Here is a 15,300-nt window from a genome sequence, read left to right as displayed (position 1 = left end):
AGCTCTCCTGCGAACCTTGCAGAACTAGCACTCCTGAAAGAAAGGATATTGCGGAGACACGACTTAATCTGCCAGGAAGTTTCATATCAGCGCACACTCCGCTGCAGAGTGAAAATCTCATTCTGGAAACATCCCCCAGGCTGTGGCTAAGTCGTGTCTCCGCAATATCCTTTCTTTCAGGAGTGCTAGTTCTGCAAGGTTCGCAGGAGAGCTTCTGTAAAGTTTGGAAGGTAGGAGACGAGGTACTGGCAGAAGTAAAGCTGTGAGTACCGGCCGTGAGTCGTGCTTCGGTAGCTCAGTTGGTAGAGCACTTGCCCGCGAAAGGCAAAGGTCCCGAGTTCGAGTCTCGGTCGGGCACACAGTTTTAATCTGCCAGGAAGTTTCATATCAGCGCACACTCCGCTGCAGAGTGAAAATCTCATTCTGGAAACATCCCCCAGGCTGTGGCTAAGTCGTGTCTCCGCAATATCCTTTCTTTCAGGAGTGCTAGTTCTGCAAGGTTCGCAGGAGAGCTTCTGTAAAGTTTGGAAGGTAGGAGACGAGGTACTGGCAGAAGTAAAGCTGTGAGTACCGGGCGTGAGTCGTGCTTCGGTAGCTCAGTTGGTAGAGCACTTGCCCGCGAAAGGCAAAGGTCCCGAGTTCGAGTCTCGGTCGGGCACACAGTTTTAATCTGCCAGGAAGTTTCATATCAGCGCACACTCCGCTGCAGAGTGAAAATCTCATTCTGGAAACATCCCCCAGGCTGTGGCTAAGTCGTGTCTCCGCAATATCTTTTCTTTCAGGAGTGCTAGTTCTGCAAGGTTCGCAGGAGAGCTTCTGTAAAGTTTGGAAGGTAGGAGACGAGGTACTGGCAGAAGTAAAGCTGTGAGTACCGGGCGTCAGTCGTGCTTCGATAGCTCAGTTGGTAGAGCACTTGCCCGCGAAAGGCAAAGGTCCCGAGTTCGAGTCTCGGTCGGGCACACAGTTTTAATCTGCCAGGAAGTTTCATATCAGCGCACACTCCGCTGCAGAGTGAAAATCTCATTCTGGAAACATCCCCCAGGCTGTGGCTAAGTCGTGTCTCCGCAATATCCTTTCTTTCAGGAGTGCTAGTTCTGGAAGGTTCGCAGGAGAGCTTCTGTAGAGTTTGGAAGGTAGGAGACGAGGTACTGGCAGAAGTAAAGCTGTGAGTACCGGGCGTGAGTCGTGCTTCGGTAGCTCAGTTGGTAGAGCACTTGCCCGCGAAAGGCAAAGGTCCCGAGTTCGAGTCTCGGTCGGGCACACAGTTTTAATCTGCCAGGAAGTTTCATATCAGCGCACACTCCGCTGCAGAGTGAAAATCTCATTCTGGAAACATCCCCCAGGCTGTGGCTAAGTCGTGTCTCCGCAATATCTTTTCTTTCAGGAGTGCTAGTTCGGCAAGGTTCGCAGGAGAGCTTCTGTAAAGTTTGGAAGGTAGGAGACGAGGTACTGGCAGAAGTAAAGCTGTGAGTACCGGGCGTGAGTCGTGCTTCGGTAGCTCAGTTGGTAGAGCACTTGCCCGCGAAAGGCAAAGGTCCCGAGTTCGAGTCTCGGTCGGGCACACAGTTTTAATCTGCCAGGAAGTTTCATATCAGCGCACACTCCGCTGCGGAGTGAAAATCTCATTCTGGAAACATCCCCCAGGCTGTGGCTAAGTCGTGTCTCCGCAATATCCTTTCTTTCAGGAGTGCTAATTCTGCAAGGTTCGCAGGAGAGCTTCTGTAAAGTTTGGAAGGTAGGAGACGAGGTACTGGCAGAAGTGAAGCTGTGAGTACCGGGCGTGAGTCGTGCTTCGGTAGCTCAGTTGGTAGAGCACTTGCCCGCGAAAGGCAAAGGTCCCGAGTTCGAGTCTCGGTCGGGCACACAGTTTTAATCTGCCAGGAAGTTTCATATCAGCGCACACTCCGCTGCAGAGTGAAAATCTCATTCTGGAAACATCCCCCAGGCTGTGGCTAAGTCGTGTCTCCGCAATGTCCTTTCTTTCAGGAGTGCTAGTTCTGCAAGGTTCGCAGGAGAGCTTCTGTGAAGTTTGGAAGGTAGGAGACGAGGTACTGGCAGAAGTAAAGCTGTGAATACCGGGCGTCAGTCGTGCTTCGGTAGCTCAGTTGGTAGAGCACTTGCCCGCGAAAGGCAAAGGTCCCGAGTTCGAGTCTCGGTCGGGCACACAGTTTTAATCTGCCAGGAAGTTTCATATCAGCGCACACTCCGCTGCAGAGTGAAAATCTCATTCTGGAAACATCCCCCAGGCTGTGGCTAAGTCGTGTCTCCGCAATATCCTTTCTTTCAGGAGTGCTAGTTCTGCAAGGTTCGCAGGAGAGCTTCTGTAAAGTTTGGAAGGTAGGAGACGAGGTACTGGCAGAAGTAAAGCTGTGAGTACCGGGCGTGAGTCGTGCTTCGGTAGCTCAGTTGGTAGAGCACTTGCCCGCGAAAGGCAAAGGTCCCGAGTTCGAGTCTCGGTCGGGCACACAGTTTTAATCTGCCAGGAAGTTTCATATCAGCGCACACTCCGCTGCAGAGTGAAAATCTCATTCTGGAAACATCCCCCAGGCTGTGGCTAAGTCGTGTCTCCGCAATATCTTTTCTTTCAGGAGTGCTAGTTCTGCAAGGTTCGCAGGAGAGGTTCTGTAAAGTTTGGAAGGTAGGAGACGAGGTACTGGCAGAAGTAAAGCTGTGAGTACCGGGCGTCAGTCGTGCTTCGGTAGCTCAGTTGGTAGAGCACTTGCCCGCGAAAGGCAAAGGTCCCGAGTTCGAGTCTCGGTCGGGCACACAATTTTAATCTGCCAGGAAGTTTCATATCAGCGCACACTCCGCTGCAGAGTGAAAATCTCATTCTGGAAACATCCCCCAGGCTGTGGCTAAGTCGTGTCTCCGCAATATCCTTTCTTTCAGGAGTGCTAGTTCTGCAAGGTTCGCAGGAGAGCTTCTGTAAAGTTTGGACGGTAGGAGACGAGGTACTGGCAGAAGTAAAGCTGTGAGTACCGGGCGTGAGTCGTGCTTCGGTAGCTCAGTTGGTAGAGCACTTGCCCGCGAAAGGCAAAGGTCCCGAGTTCGAGTCTCGGTCGGGCACACAGTTTTAATCTGCCAGGAAGTTTCATATCAGCGCACACTCCGCTGCAGAGTGAAAATCTCATTCTGGAAACATCCCCCAGGCTGTGGCTAAGTCGTGTCTCCGCAATATCTTTTCTTTCAGGAGTGCTAGTTCTGCAAGGTTCGCAGGAGAGCTTCTGTAAAGTTTGGAAGGTAGGAGACGAGGTACTGGCAGAAGTAAAGCTGTGAGTACCGGGCGTCAGTCGTGCTTCGGTAGCTCAGTTGGTAGAGCACTTGCCCGCGAAAGGCAAAGGTCCCGAGTTCGAGTCTCGGTCGGGCACACAGTTTTAAACTGCCAGGAAGTTTCATATCAGCGCACACTCCGCTGCAGAGTGAAAATCTCATTCTGGAAACATCCCCCAGGCTGTGGCTAAGTCGTGTCTCCGCAATATCCTTTCTTTCAGGAGTGCTAGTTCTGCAAGGTTCGCAGGAGAGCTTCTGTAAAGTTTGGACGGTAGGAGACGAGGTACTGGCAGAAGTAAAGCTGTGAGTACCGGGCGTCAGTCGTGCTTCGGTAGCTCAGTTGGTAGAGCACTTGCCCGCGAAAGGCAAAGGTCCCGAGTTCGAGTCTCGGTCGGGCACACAGTTTTAATCTGCCAGGAAGTTTCATATCAGCGCACACTCCGCTGCAGAGTGAAAATCTCATTCTGGAAACATCCCCCAGGCTGTGGCTAAGTCGTGTCTCCGCAATATCCTTTCTTTCAGGAGTGCTAGTTCTGCAAGGTTCGCAGGAGAGCTTCTGTAAAGTTTGGAAGGTAGGAGACGAGGTACTGGCAGAAGTAAAGCTGTGAATACCGGGCGTGAGTCGTGCTTCGGTAGCTCAGTTGGTAGAGCACTTGACCGCGAAAGGCAAAGGTCCCGAGTTCGAGTCTCGGTCGGGCACACAGTTTTAATCTGCCAGGAAGTTTCATATCAGCGCACACTTCGCTGCAGAGTGAAATTCTCATTCTGGAAACATCCCCCAGGCTGTGGCTAAGTCGTGTCTCCGCAATATCCTTTCTTTCAGGAGTGCTAGTTCTGCAAGGTTCACAGGAGAGCTTCTGTAAAGTTTGGAAGGTAGGAGACGAGGTACTGGCAGAAGTAAAGCTGTGAGTACCGGGCGTGAGTCGTGCTTCGGTAGCTCAGTTGGTAGAGCACTTGCCCGCGAAAGGCAAAGGTCCCGAGTTCGAGTCTCGGTCGGGCACACAGTTTTAATCTGCCAGGAAGTTTCATATCAGCGCACACTCCGCTGCAGAGTGAAAATCTCATTCTGGAAACATCCCCCAGGCTGTGGCTAAGTCGTGTCTCCGCAATATCTTTTCTTTCAGGAGTGCTAGTTCTGCAAGGTTCGCAGGAGAGCTTCTGTAAAGTTTGGAAGGTAGGAGACGAGGTACTGGCAGAAGTAAAGCTGTGAGTACCGGGCGTCAGTCGTGCTTCGGTAGCTCAGTTGGTAGAGCACTTGCCCGCGAAAGGCAAAGGTCCCGAGTTCGAGTCTCGGTCGGGCACACAGTTTTAATCTGCCAGGAAGTTTCATTTCAGCGCACACTCCGCTGCAGAGTGAAAATCTCATTCTGGAAACATCCCCCAGGCTGTGGCTAAGTCGTGTCTCCGCAATATCCTTTCTTTCAGGAGTGCTAGTTCTGCAAGTTTCGCAGGAGAGCTTCTGTAAAGTTTGGACGGTAGGAGACGAGGTACTGGCAGAAGTAAAGCTGTGAGTACCGGGCGTGAGTCGTGCTTCGGTAGCTCAGTTGGTAGAGCACTTGCCCGCGAAAGGCAAAGGTCCCGAGTTCGAGTCTCGGTCGGGCACACAGTTTTAATCTGCCAGGAAGTTTCATATCAGCGCACACTCCGCTGCAGAGTGAAAATCTCATTCTGGAAACATCCCCCAGGCTGTGGCTAAGTCGTGTCTCCGCAATATCCTTTCTTTCAGGAGTGCTAGTTCTGCAAGGTTCGCAGGAGAGCTTCTGTAAAGTTTGGAAGGTAGGAGACGAGGTACTGGCAGAAGTAAAGCTGTGAGTACCGGGCGTGAGTCGTGCTTCGGTAGCTCAGTTGGTAGAGCACTTGCCCGCGAAAGGCAAAGGTCCCGAATTCGAGTCTCGGTCGGGCACACAGTTTTAATCTGCCAGGAAGTTTCATATCAGCGCACACTCCGCTGCAGAGTGAAAATCTCGTTCTGGAAACATCCCCCAGGCTGTGGCTAAGTCGTGTCTCCGCAATATCTTTTCTTTCAGGAGTGCTAGTTCTGCAAGGTTCGCAGGAGAGCTTCTGTAAAGTTTGGAAGGTAGGAGACGAGGTACTGGCAGAAGTAAAGCTGTGAGTACCGGGCGTCAGTCGTGCTTCGGTAGCTCAGTTGGTAGAGCACTTGCCCGCGAAAGGCAAAGGTCCCGAGTTCGAGTCTCGGTCGGGCACACAGTTTTAATCTGCCAGGAAGTTTCATATCAGCGCACACTCCGCTGCAGAGTGAAAATCTCATTCTGGAAACATCCCCCAGGCTGTGGCTAAGTCGTGTCTCCGCAATATCTTTTCTTTCAGGAGTGCTAGTTCTGCAAGGTTCGCAGGAGAGCTTCTGTAAAGTTTGGAAGGTAGGAGACGAGGTACTGGCAGAAGTAAAGCTGTGAGTACCGGGCGTGAGTCGTGCTTCGGTAGCTCAGTTGGTAGAGCACTTGCCCGCGAAAGGCAAAGGTCCCGAGTTCGAGTCTCGGTCGGGCACACAGTTTTAATCTGCCAGGAAGTTTCATATCAGCGCACACTCCGCTGCAGAGTGAAAATCTCATTCTGGAAACATCCCCCAGGCTGTGGCTAAGTCGTGTCTCCGCAATATCCTTTCTTTCAGGAGTGCTAGTTCTGCAAGGTTCGCAGGAGAGCTTCTGTAAAGTTTGGAAGGTAGGAGACGAGGTACTGGCAGAAGTAAAGCTGTGAGTACCGGGCGTGAGTCGTGCTTCGGTAGCTCAGTTGGTAGAGCACTTGCCCGCGAAAGGCAAAGGTCCCGAGTTCGAGTCTCGGTCGGGCACACAGTTTTAATCTGCCAGGAAGTTTCATATCAGCGCACACTCCGCTGCAGAGTGAAAATCTCATTCTGGAAACATCCCCCAGGCTGTGGCTAAGTCGTGTCTCCGCAATATCTTTTCTTTCAGGAGTGCTAGTTCTGCAAGGTTCGCAGGAGAGCTTCTGTAAAGTTTGGAAGGTAGGAGACGAGGTACTGGCAGAAGTAAAGCTGTGAGTACCGGGCGTCAGTCGTGCTTCGATAGCTCAGTTGGTAGAGCACTTGCCCGCGAAAGGCAAAGGTCCCGAGTTCGAGTCTCGGTCGGGCACACAGTTTTAATCTGCCAGGAAGTTTCATATCAGCGCACACTCCGCTGCAGAGTGAAAATCTCATTCTGGAAACATCCCCCAGGCTGTGGCTAAGTCGTGTCTCCGCAATATCCTTTCTTTCAGGAGTGCTAGTTCTGGAAGGTTCGCAGGAGAGCTTCTGTAGAGTTTGGAAGGTAGGAGACGAGGTAGTGGCAGAAGTAAAGCTGTGAGTACCGGGCGTGAGTCGTGCTTCGGTAGCTCAGTTGGTAGAGCACTTGCCCGCGAAAGGCAAAGGTCCCGAGTTCGAGTCTCGGTCGGGCACACAGTTCTAATCTGCCAGGAAGTTTCATATCAGCGCACACTCCGCTGCAGAGTGAAAATCTTATTCTGGAAACATCCCCCAGGCTGTGGCTAAGTCGTGTCTCCGCAATATCTTTTCTTTCAGGAGTGCTAGTTCTGCAAGGTTCGCAGGAGAGCTTCTGTAAAGTTTGGAAGGTAGGAGACGAGGTACTGGCAGAAGTAAAGCTGTGAGTACCGGGCGTCAGTCGTGCTTCGGTAGTTCAGTTGGTAGAGCACTTGCCCGCGAAAGGCAAAGGTCCCGAGTTCGAGTCTCGGTCGGGCACACAGTTTTAATCTGCCAGGAAGTTTCATTTCAGCGCACACTCCGCTGCAGAGTGAAAATCTCATTCTGGAAACATCCCCCAGGCTGTGGCTAAGTCGTGTCTCCGCAATATCCTTTCTTTCAGGAGTGCTAGTTCTGCAAGGTTCGCAGGAGAGCTTCTGTAAAGTTTGGACGGTAGGAGACGAGGTACTGGCAGAAGTAAAGCTGTGAGTACCGGGCGTGAGTCGTGCTTCGGTAGCTCAGTTGGTAGAGCACTTGCCCGCGAAAGGCAAAGGTCCCGAGTTCGAGTCTCGGTCGGGCACACAGTTTTAATCTGCCAGGAAGTTTCATATCAGCGCACACTCCGCTGCAGAGTGAAAATCTCATTCTGGAAACATCCCCCAGGCTGTGGCTAAGTCGTGTCTCTGCAATATCTTTTCTTTCAGGAGTGCTAGTTCTGCAAGGTTCGCAGGAGAGGTTCTGTAAAGTTTGGAAGGTAGGAGACGAGGTACTGGCAGAAGTAAAGCTGTGAGTACCGGGCGTCAGTCGTGCTTCGGTAGCTCAGTTGGTAGAGCACTTGCCCGCGAAAGGCAAAGGTCCCGAGTTCGAGTCTCGGTCGGGCACACAGTTTTAATCTGCCAGGAAGTTTCATATCAGCGCACACTCCGCTGCAGAGTGAAAATCTCATTCTCGAAACATCCCCCAGGCTGTGGCTAAGTCGTGTCTCCGCAATATCTTTTCTTTCAGGAGTGCTAGTTCTGCAAGGTTCGCAGGAGAGCTTCTGTAAAGTTTGGAAGGTAGGAGACGAGGTACTGGCAGAAGTAAAGCTGTGAGTACCGGGCGTCAGTCGTGCTTCGGTAGCTCAGTTGGTAGAGCACTTGCCCGCGAAAGGCAAAGGTCCCGAGTTCGAGTCTCGGTTGGGCACACAGTTTTAATCTGCCAGGAAGTTTCATTTCAGCGCACACTCCGCTGCAGAGTGAAAATCTCATTCTGGAAACATCCCCCAGGCTGTGGCTAAGTCGTGTCTCCGCAATATCCTTTCTTTCAGGAGTGCTAGTTCTGCAAGGTTCGCAGGAGAGCTTCTGTAAAGTTTGGACGGTAGGAGACGAGGTACTGGCAGAAGTAAAGCTGTGAGTACCGGGCGTGAGTCGTGCTTCGGTAGCTCAGTTGGTAGAGCACTTGCCCGCGAAAGGCAAAGGTCCCGAGTTCGAGTCTCGGTCGGGCACACAGTTTTAATCTGCCAGGAAGTTTCATATCAGCGCACACTCCGCTGCAGAGTGAAAATCTCATTCTGGAAACATCCCCCAGGCTGTGGCTAAGTCGTGTCTCCGCAATATCTTTTCTTTCAGGAGTGCTAGTTCTGCAAGGTTCGCAGGAGAGGTTCTGTAAAGTTTGGAAGGTAGGAGACGAGGTACTGGCAGAAGTAAAGCTGTGAGTACCGGGCGTCAGTCGTGCTTCGGTAGCTCAGTTGGTAGAGCACTTGCCCGCGAAAGGCAAAGGTCCCGAGTTCGAGTCTCGGTCGGGCACACAGTTTTAATCTGCCAGGAAGTTTCATATCAGCGCACACTCCGCTGCAGAGTGAAAATCTCATTCTGGAAACATCCCCCAGGCTGTGGCTAAGTCGTGTCTCCGCAATATCCTTTCTTTCAGGAGTGCTAGTTCTGCAAGGTTCGCAGGAGAGCTTCTGTAAAGTTTGGAAGGTAGGAGACGAGGTACTGGCAGAAGTAAAGCTGTGAATACCGGGCGTGAGTCGTGCTTCGGTAGCTCAGTTGGTAGAGCACTTGACCGCGAAAGGCAAAGGTCCCGAGTTCGAGTCTCGGTCGGGCACACAGTTTTAATCTGCCAGGAAGTTTCATATCAGCGCACACTTCGCTGCAGAGTGAAATTCTCATTCTGGAAACATCCCCCAGGCTGTGGCTAAGTCGTGTCTCCGCAATATCCTTTCTTTCAGGAGTGCTAGTTCTGCAAGGTTCACAGGAGAGCTTCTGTAAAGTTTGGAAGGTAGGAGACGAGGTACTGGCAGAAGTAAAGCTGTGAGTACCGGGCGTGAGTCGTGCTTCGGTAGCTCAGTTGGTAGAGCACTTGCCCGCGAAAGGCAAAGGTCCCGAGTTCGAGTCTCGGTCGGGCACACAGTTTTAATCTGCCAGGAAGTTTCATATCAGCGCACACTCCGCTGCAGAGTGAAAATCTCATTCTGGAAACATCCCCCAGGCTGTGGCTAAGTCGTGTCTCCGCAATATCTTTTCTTTCAGGAGTGCTAGTTCTGCAAGGTTCGCAGGAGAGCTTCTGTAAAGTTTGGAAGGTAGGAGACGAGGTACTGGCAGAAGTAAAGCTGTGAGTACCGGGCGTCAGTCGTGCTTCGGTAGCTCAGTTGGTAGAGCACTTGCCCGCGAAAGGCAAAGGTCCCGAGTTCGAGTCTCGGTCGGGCACACAGTTTTAATCTGCCAGGAAGTTTCATTTCAGCGCACACTCCGCTGCAGAGTGAAAATCTCATTCTGGAAACATCCCCCAGGCTGTGGCTAAGTCGTGTCTCCGCAATATCCTTTCTTTCAGGAGTGCTAGTTCTGCAAGGTTCGCAGGAGAGCTTCTGTAAAGTTTGGACGGTAGGAGACGAGGTACTGGCAGAAGTAAAGCTGTGAGTACCGGGCGTGAGTCGTGCTTCGGTAGCTCAGTTGGTAGAGCACTTGCCCGCGAAAGGCAAAGGTCCCGAGTTCGAGTCTCGGTCGGGCACACAGTTTTAATCTGCCAGGAAGTTTCATATCAGCGCACACTCCGCTGCAGAGTGAAAATCTCATTCTGGAAACATCCCCCAGGCTGTGGCTAAGTCGTGTCTCCGCAATATCCTTTCTTTCAGGAGTGCTAGTTCTGCAAGGTTCGCAGGAGAGCTTCTGTAAAGTTTGGAAGGTAGGAGACGAGGTACTGGCAGAAGTAAAGCTGTGAGTACCGGGCGTGAGTCGTGCTTCGGTAGCTCAGTTGGTAGAGCACTTGCCCGCGAAAGGCAAAGGTCCCGAATTCGAGTCTCGGTCGGGCACACAGTTTTAATCTGCCAGGAAGTTTCATATCAGCGCACACTCCGCTGCAGAGTGAAAATCTCGTTCTGGAAACATCCCCCAGGCTGTGGCTAAGTCGTGTCTCCGCAATATCTTTTCTTTCAGGAGTGCTAGTTCTGCAAGGTTCGCAGGAGAGCTTCTGTAAAGTTTGGAAGGTAGGAGACGAGGTACTGGCAGAAGTAAAGCTGTGAGTACCGGGCGTCAGTCGTGCTTCGGTAGCTCAGTTGGTAGAGCACTTGCCCGCGAAAGGCAAAGGTCCCGAGTTCGAGTCTCGGTCGGGCACACAGTTTTAATCTGCCAGGAAGTTTCATATCAGCTCACACTCCGCTGCAGAGTGAAAATCTCATTCTGGAAACATCCCCCAGGCTGTGGCTAAGTCGTGTCTCCGCAATATCTTTTCTTTCAGGAGTGCTAGTTCTGCAAGGTTCGCAGGAGAGCTTCTGTAAAGTTTGGAAGGTAGGAGACGAGGTACTGGCAGAAGTAAAGCTGTGAGTACCGGGCGTGAGTCGTGCTTCGGTAGCTCAGTTGGTAGAGCACTTGCCCGCGAAAGGCAAAGGTCCCGAGTTCGAGTCTCGGTCGGGCACACAGTTTTAATCTGCCAGGAAGTTTCATATCAGCGCACACTCCGCTGCAGAGTGAAAATCTCATTCTGGAAACATCCCCCAGGCTGTGGCTAAGTCGTGTCTCCGCAATATCCTTTCTTTCAGGAGTGCTAGTTCTGCAAGGTTCGCAGGAGAGCTTCTGTAAAGTTTGGAAGGTAGGAGACGAGGTACTGGCAGAAGTAAAGCTGTGAGTACCGGGCGTGAGTCGTGCTTCGGTAGCTCAGTTGGTAGAGCACTTGCCCGCGAAAGGCAAAGGTCCCGAGTTCGAGTCTCGGTCGGGCACACAGTTTTAATCTGCCAGGAAGTTTCATATCAGCGCACACTCCGCTGCAGAGTGAAAATCTCATTCTGGAAACATCCCCCAGGCTGTGGCTAAGTCGTGTCTCCGCAATATCTTTTCTTTCAGGAGTGCTAGTTCTGCAAGGTTCGCAGGAGAGCTTCTGTAAAGTTTGGAAGGTAGGAGACGAGGTACTGGCAGAAGTAAAGCTGTGAGTACCGGGCGTCAGTCGTGCTTCGATAGCTCAGTTGGTAGAGCACTTGCCCGCGAAAGGCAAAGGTCCCGAGTTCGAGTCTCGGTCGGGCACACAGTTTTAATCTGCCAGGAAGTTTCATATCAGCGCACACTCCGCTGCAGAGTGAAAATCTCATTCTGGAAACATCCCCCAGGCTGTGGCTAAGTCGTGTCTCCGCAATATCCTTTCTTTCAGGAGTGCTAGTTCTGGAAGGTTCGCAGGAGAGCTTCTGTAGAGTTTGGAAGGTAGGAGACGAGGTAGTGGCAGAAGTAAAGCTGTGAGTACCGGGCGTGAGTCGTGCTTCGGTAGCTCAGTTGGTAGAGCACTTGCCCGCGAAAGGCAAAGGTCCCGAGTTCGAGTCTCGGTCGGGCACACAGTTCTAATCTGCCAGGAAGTTTCATATCAGCGCACACTCCGCTGCAGAGTGAAAATCTTATTCTGGAAACATCCCCCAGGCTGTGGCTAAGTCGTGTCTCCGCAATATCTTTTCTTTCAGGAGTGCTAGTTCTGCAAGGTTCGCAGGAGAGCTTCTGTAAAGTTTGGAAGGTAGGAGACGAGGTACTGGCAGAAGTAAAGCTGTGAGTACCGGGCGTCAGTCGTGCTTCGGTAGTTCAGTTGGTAGAGCACTTGCCCGCGAAAGGCAAAGGTCCCGAGTTCGAGTCTCGGTCGGGCACACAGTTTTAATCTGCCAGGAAGTTTCATTTCAGCGCACACTCCGCTGCAGAGTGAAAATCTCATTCTGGAAACATCCCCCAGGCTGTGGCTAAGTCGTGTCTCCGCAATATCCTTTCTTTCAGGAGTGCTAGTTCTGCAAGGTTCGCAGGAGAGCTTCTGTAAAGTTTGGACGGTAGGAGACGAGGTACTGGCAGAAGTAAAGCTGTGAGTACCGGGCGTGAGTCGTGCTTCGGTAGCTCAGTTGGTAGAGCACTTGCCCGCGAAAGGCAAAGGTCCCGAGTTCGAGTCTCGGTCGGGCACACAGTTTTAATCTGCCAGGAAGTTTCATATCAGCGCACACTCCGCTGCAGAGTGAAAATCTCATTCTGGAAACATCCCCCAGGCTGTGGCTAAGTCGTGTCTCTGCAATATCTTTTCTTTCAGGAGTGCTAGTTCTGCAAGGTTCGCAGGAGAGGTTCTGTAAAGTTTGGAAGGTAGGAGACGAGGTACTGGCAGAAGTAAAGCTGTGAGTACCGGGCGTCAGTCGTGCTTCGGTAGCTCAGTTGGTAGAGCACTTGCCCGCGAAAGGCAAAGGTCCCGAGTTCGAGTCTCGGTCGGGCACACAGTTTTAATCTGCCAGGAAGTTTCATATCAGCGCACACTCCGCTGCAGAGTGAAAATCTCATTCTCGAAACATCCCCCAGGCTGTGGCTAAGTCGTGTCTCCGCAATATCTTTTCTTTCAGGAGTGCTAGTTCTGCAAGGTTCGCAGGAGAGCTTCTGTAAAGTTTGGAAGGTAGGAGACGAGGTACTGGCAGAAGTAAAGCTGTGAGTACCGGGCGTCAGTCGTGCTTCGGTAGCTCAGTTGGTAGAGCACTTGCCCGCGAAAGGCAAAGGTCCCGAGTTCGAGTCTCGGTCGGGCACACAGTTTTAATCTGCCAGGAAGTTTCATTTCAGCGCACACTCCGCTGCAGAGTGAAAATCTCATTCTGGAAACATCCCCCAGGCTGTGGCTAAGTCGTGTCTCCGCAATATCCTTTCTTTCAGGAGTGCTAGTTCTGCAAGGTTCGCAGGAGAGCTTCTGTAAAGTTTGGACGGTAGGAGACGAGGTACTGGCAGAAGTAAAGCTGTGAGTACCGGGCGTGAGTCGTGCTTCGGTAGCTCAGTTGGTAGAGCACTTGCCCGCGAAAGGCAAAGGTCCCGAGTTCGAGTCTCGGTCGGGCACACAGTTTTAATCTGCCAGGAAGTTTCATATCAGCGCACACTCCGCTGCAGAGTGAAAATCTCATTCTGGAAACATCCCCCAGGCTGTGGCTAAGTCGTGTCTCCGCAATATCTTTTCTTTCAGGAGTGCTAGTTCTGCAAGGTTCGCAGGAGAGGTTCTGTAAAGTTTGGAAGGTAGGAGACGAGGTACTGGCAGAAGTAAAGCTGTGAGTACCGGGCGTCAGTCGTGCTTCGGTAGCTCAGTTGGTAGAGCACTTGCCCGCGAAAGGCAAAGGTCCCGAGTTCGAGTCTCGGTCGGGCACACAGTTTTAATCTGCCAGGAAGTTTCATATCAGCGCACACTCCGCTGCAGAGTGAAAATCTCATTCTGGAAACATCCCCCAGGCTGTGGCTAAGTCGTGTCTCCGCAATATCCTTTCTTTCAGGAGTGCTAGTTCTGCAAGGTTCGCAGGAGAGCTTCTGTAAAGTTTGGAAGGTAGGAGACGAGGTACTGGCAGAAGTAAAGCTGTGAGTACCGGGCGTGAGTCGTGCTTCGGTAGCTCAGTTGGTAGAGCACTTGCCCGCGAAAGGCAAAGGTCCCGAGTTCGAGTCTCGGTCGGGCACACAGTTTTAATCTGCCAGGAAGTTTCATATCAGCGCACACTCCGCTGCAGAGTGAAAATCTCGTTCTGGAAACATCCCCCAGGCTGTGGCTAAGTCGTGTCTCCGCAATATCTTTTCTTTCAGGAGTGCTAGTTCTGCAAGGTTCGCAGGAGAGCTTCTGTAAAGTTTGGAAGGTAGGAGACGAGGTACTGGCAGAAGTAAAGCTGTGAGTACCGGGCGTCAGTCGTGCTTCGGTAGCTCAGTTGGTAGAGCACTTGCCCGCGAAAGGCAAAGGTCCCGAGTTCGAGTCTCGGTCGGGCACACAGTTTTAATCTGCCAGGAAGTTTCATATCAGCGCACACTCCGCTGCAGAGTGAAAATCTCATTCTGGAAACATCCCCCAGGCTGTGGCTAAGTCGTGTCTCCGCAATATCTTTTCTTTCAGGAGTGCTAGTTCTGCAAGGTTCGCAGGAGAGCTTCTGTAAAGTTTGGAAGGTAGGAGACGAGGTACTGGCAGAAGTAAAGCTGTGAGTACCGGGCGTGAGTCGTGCTTCGGTAGCTCAGTTGGTAGAGCACTTGCCCGCGAAAGGCAAAGGTCCCGAGTTCGAGTCTCGGTCGGGCACACAGTTTTAATCTGCCAGGAAGTTTCATATCAGCGCACACTCCGCTGCAGAGTGAAAATCTCATTCTGGAAACATCCCCCAGGCTGTGGCTAAGTCGTGTCTCCGCAATATCCTTTCTTTCAGGAGTGCTAGTTCTGCAAGGTTCGCAGGAGAGCTTCTGTAAAGTTTGGAAGGTAGGAGACGAGGTACTGGCAGAAGTAAAGCTGTGAGTACCGGGCGTGAGTCGTGCTTCGGTAGCTCAGTTGGTAGAGCACTTGCCCGCGAAAGGCAAAGGTCCCGAGTTCGAGTCTCGGTCGGGCACACAGTTTTAATCTGCCAGGAAGTTTCATATCAGCGCACACTCCGCTGCAGAGTGAAAATCTCATTCTGGAAACATCCCCCAGGCTGTGGCTAAGTCGTGTCTCCGCAATATCTTTTCTTTCAGGAGTGCTAGTTCTGCAAGGTTCGCAGGAGAGCTTCTGTAAAGTTTGGAAGGTAGGAGACGAGGTACTGGCAGAAGTAAAGCTGTGAGTACCGGGCGTCAGTCGTGCTTCGATAGCTCAGTTGGTAGAGCACTTGCCCGCGAAAGGCAAAGGTCCCGAGTTCGAGTCTCGGTCGGGCACACAGTTATAATCTGCCAGGAAGTTTCATATCAGCGCACACTCCGCTGCAGAGTGAAAATCTCATTCTGGAAACATCCCCCAGGCTGTGGCTAAGTCGTGTCTCCGCAATATCCTTTCTTTCAGGAGTGCTAGTTCTGGAAGGTTCGCAGGAGAGCTTCTGTAGAGTTTGGAAGGTAGGAGACGAGGTACTGGCAGAAGTAAAGCTGTGAGTACCGGGCGTGAGTCGTGCTTCGGTAGCTCAGTTGGTAGAGCACTTGCCCGCGAAAGGCAAAGGTCCCGAGTTCGAGTCTCGGTCGGGCACACAGTTCTAATCTGCCAGGAAGTTTCATATCAGCGCACACTCCGCTGCAGAGTGAAAATCTTATTCTGGAAACATCCCCCAGGCTGTGGCTAAGTCGTGTCTCCGCAATATCTTTTCTTTCAGGAGTGCTAGTTCTGCAAGGTTCGCAGGAGAGCTTCTGTAAAGTTTGGAAGGTAGGAGACGAGGTACTGGC

At 51.9% G+C, this 15,300-nt stretch overlaps 4 non-coding genes across 4 annotated transcripts; all 4 read left to right on the top strand.

Moving 5' to 3' along the window:
- Window positions 1-885: 885 nt before the first annotated feature.
- On the top strand, window positions 886-960 carry Trnas-cga. Its single transcript has one exon. It is a non-coding gene; the product is annotated as a tRNA-Ser (tRNA).
- Window positions 961-6,303: 5,343 nt separating this feature from the next.
- On the top strand, window positions 6,304-6,378 carry Trnas-cga. Its single transcript has one exon. It is a non-coding gene; the product is annotated as a tRNA-Ser (tRNA).
- Window positions 6,379-11,119: 4,741 nt separating this feature from the next.
- On the top strand, window positions 11,120-11,194 carry Trnas-cga. Its single transcript has one exon. It is a non-coding gene; the product is annotated as a tRNA-Ser (tRNA).
- A 3,537-nt stretch (window positions 11,195-14,731) lies between these two features.
- Window positions 14,732-14,806, top strand: Trnas-cga. The gene has a single exon. It is a non-coding gene; the product is annotated as a tRNA-Ser (tRNA).
- The last annotated feature ends 494 nt before the right edge of the window (window positions 14,807-15,300 follow it).

Source organism: Schistocerca piceifrons, chromosome 11, assembly GCF_021461385.2.
Source record: "Schistocerca piceifrons isolate TAMUIC-IGC-003096 chromosome 11, iqSchPice1.1, whole genome shotgun sequence".
In the NCBI taxonomy this organism is placed as follows: Eukaryota; Metazoa; Arthropoda; class Insecta; order Orthoptera; family Acrididae; genus Schistocerca; species Schistocerca piceifrons.
Note: the sequence above shows the minus strand (reverse complement) of the source record. Positions and strands in the feature narration are given on the sequence as shown.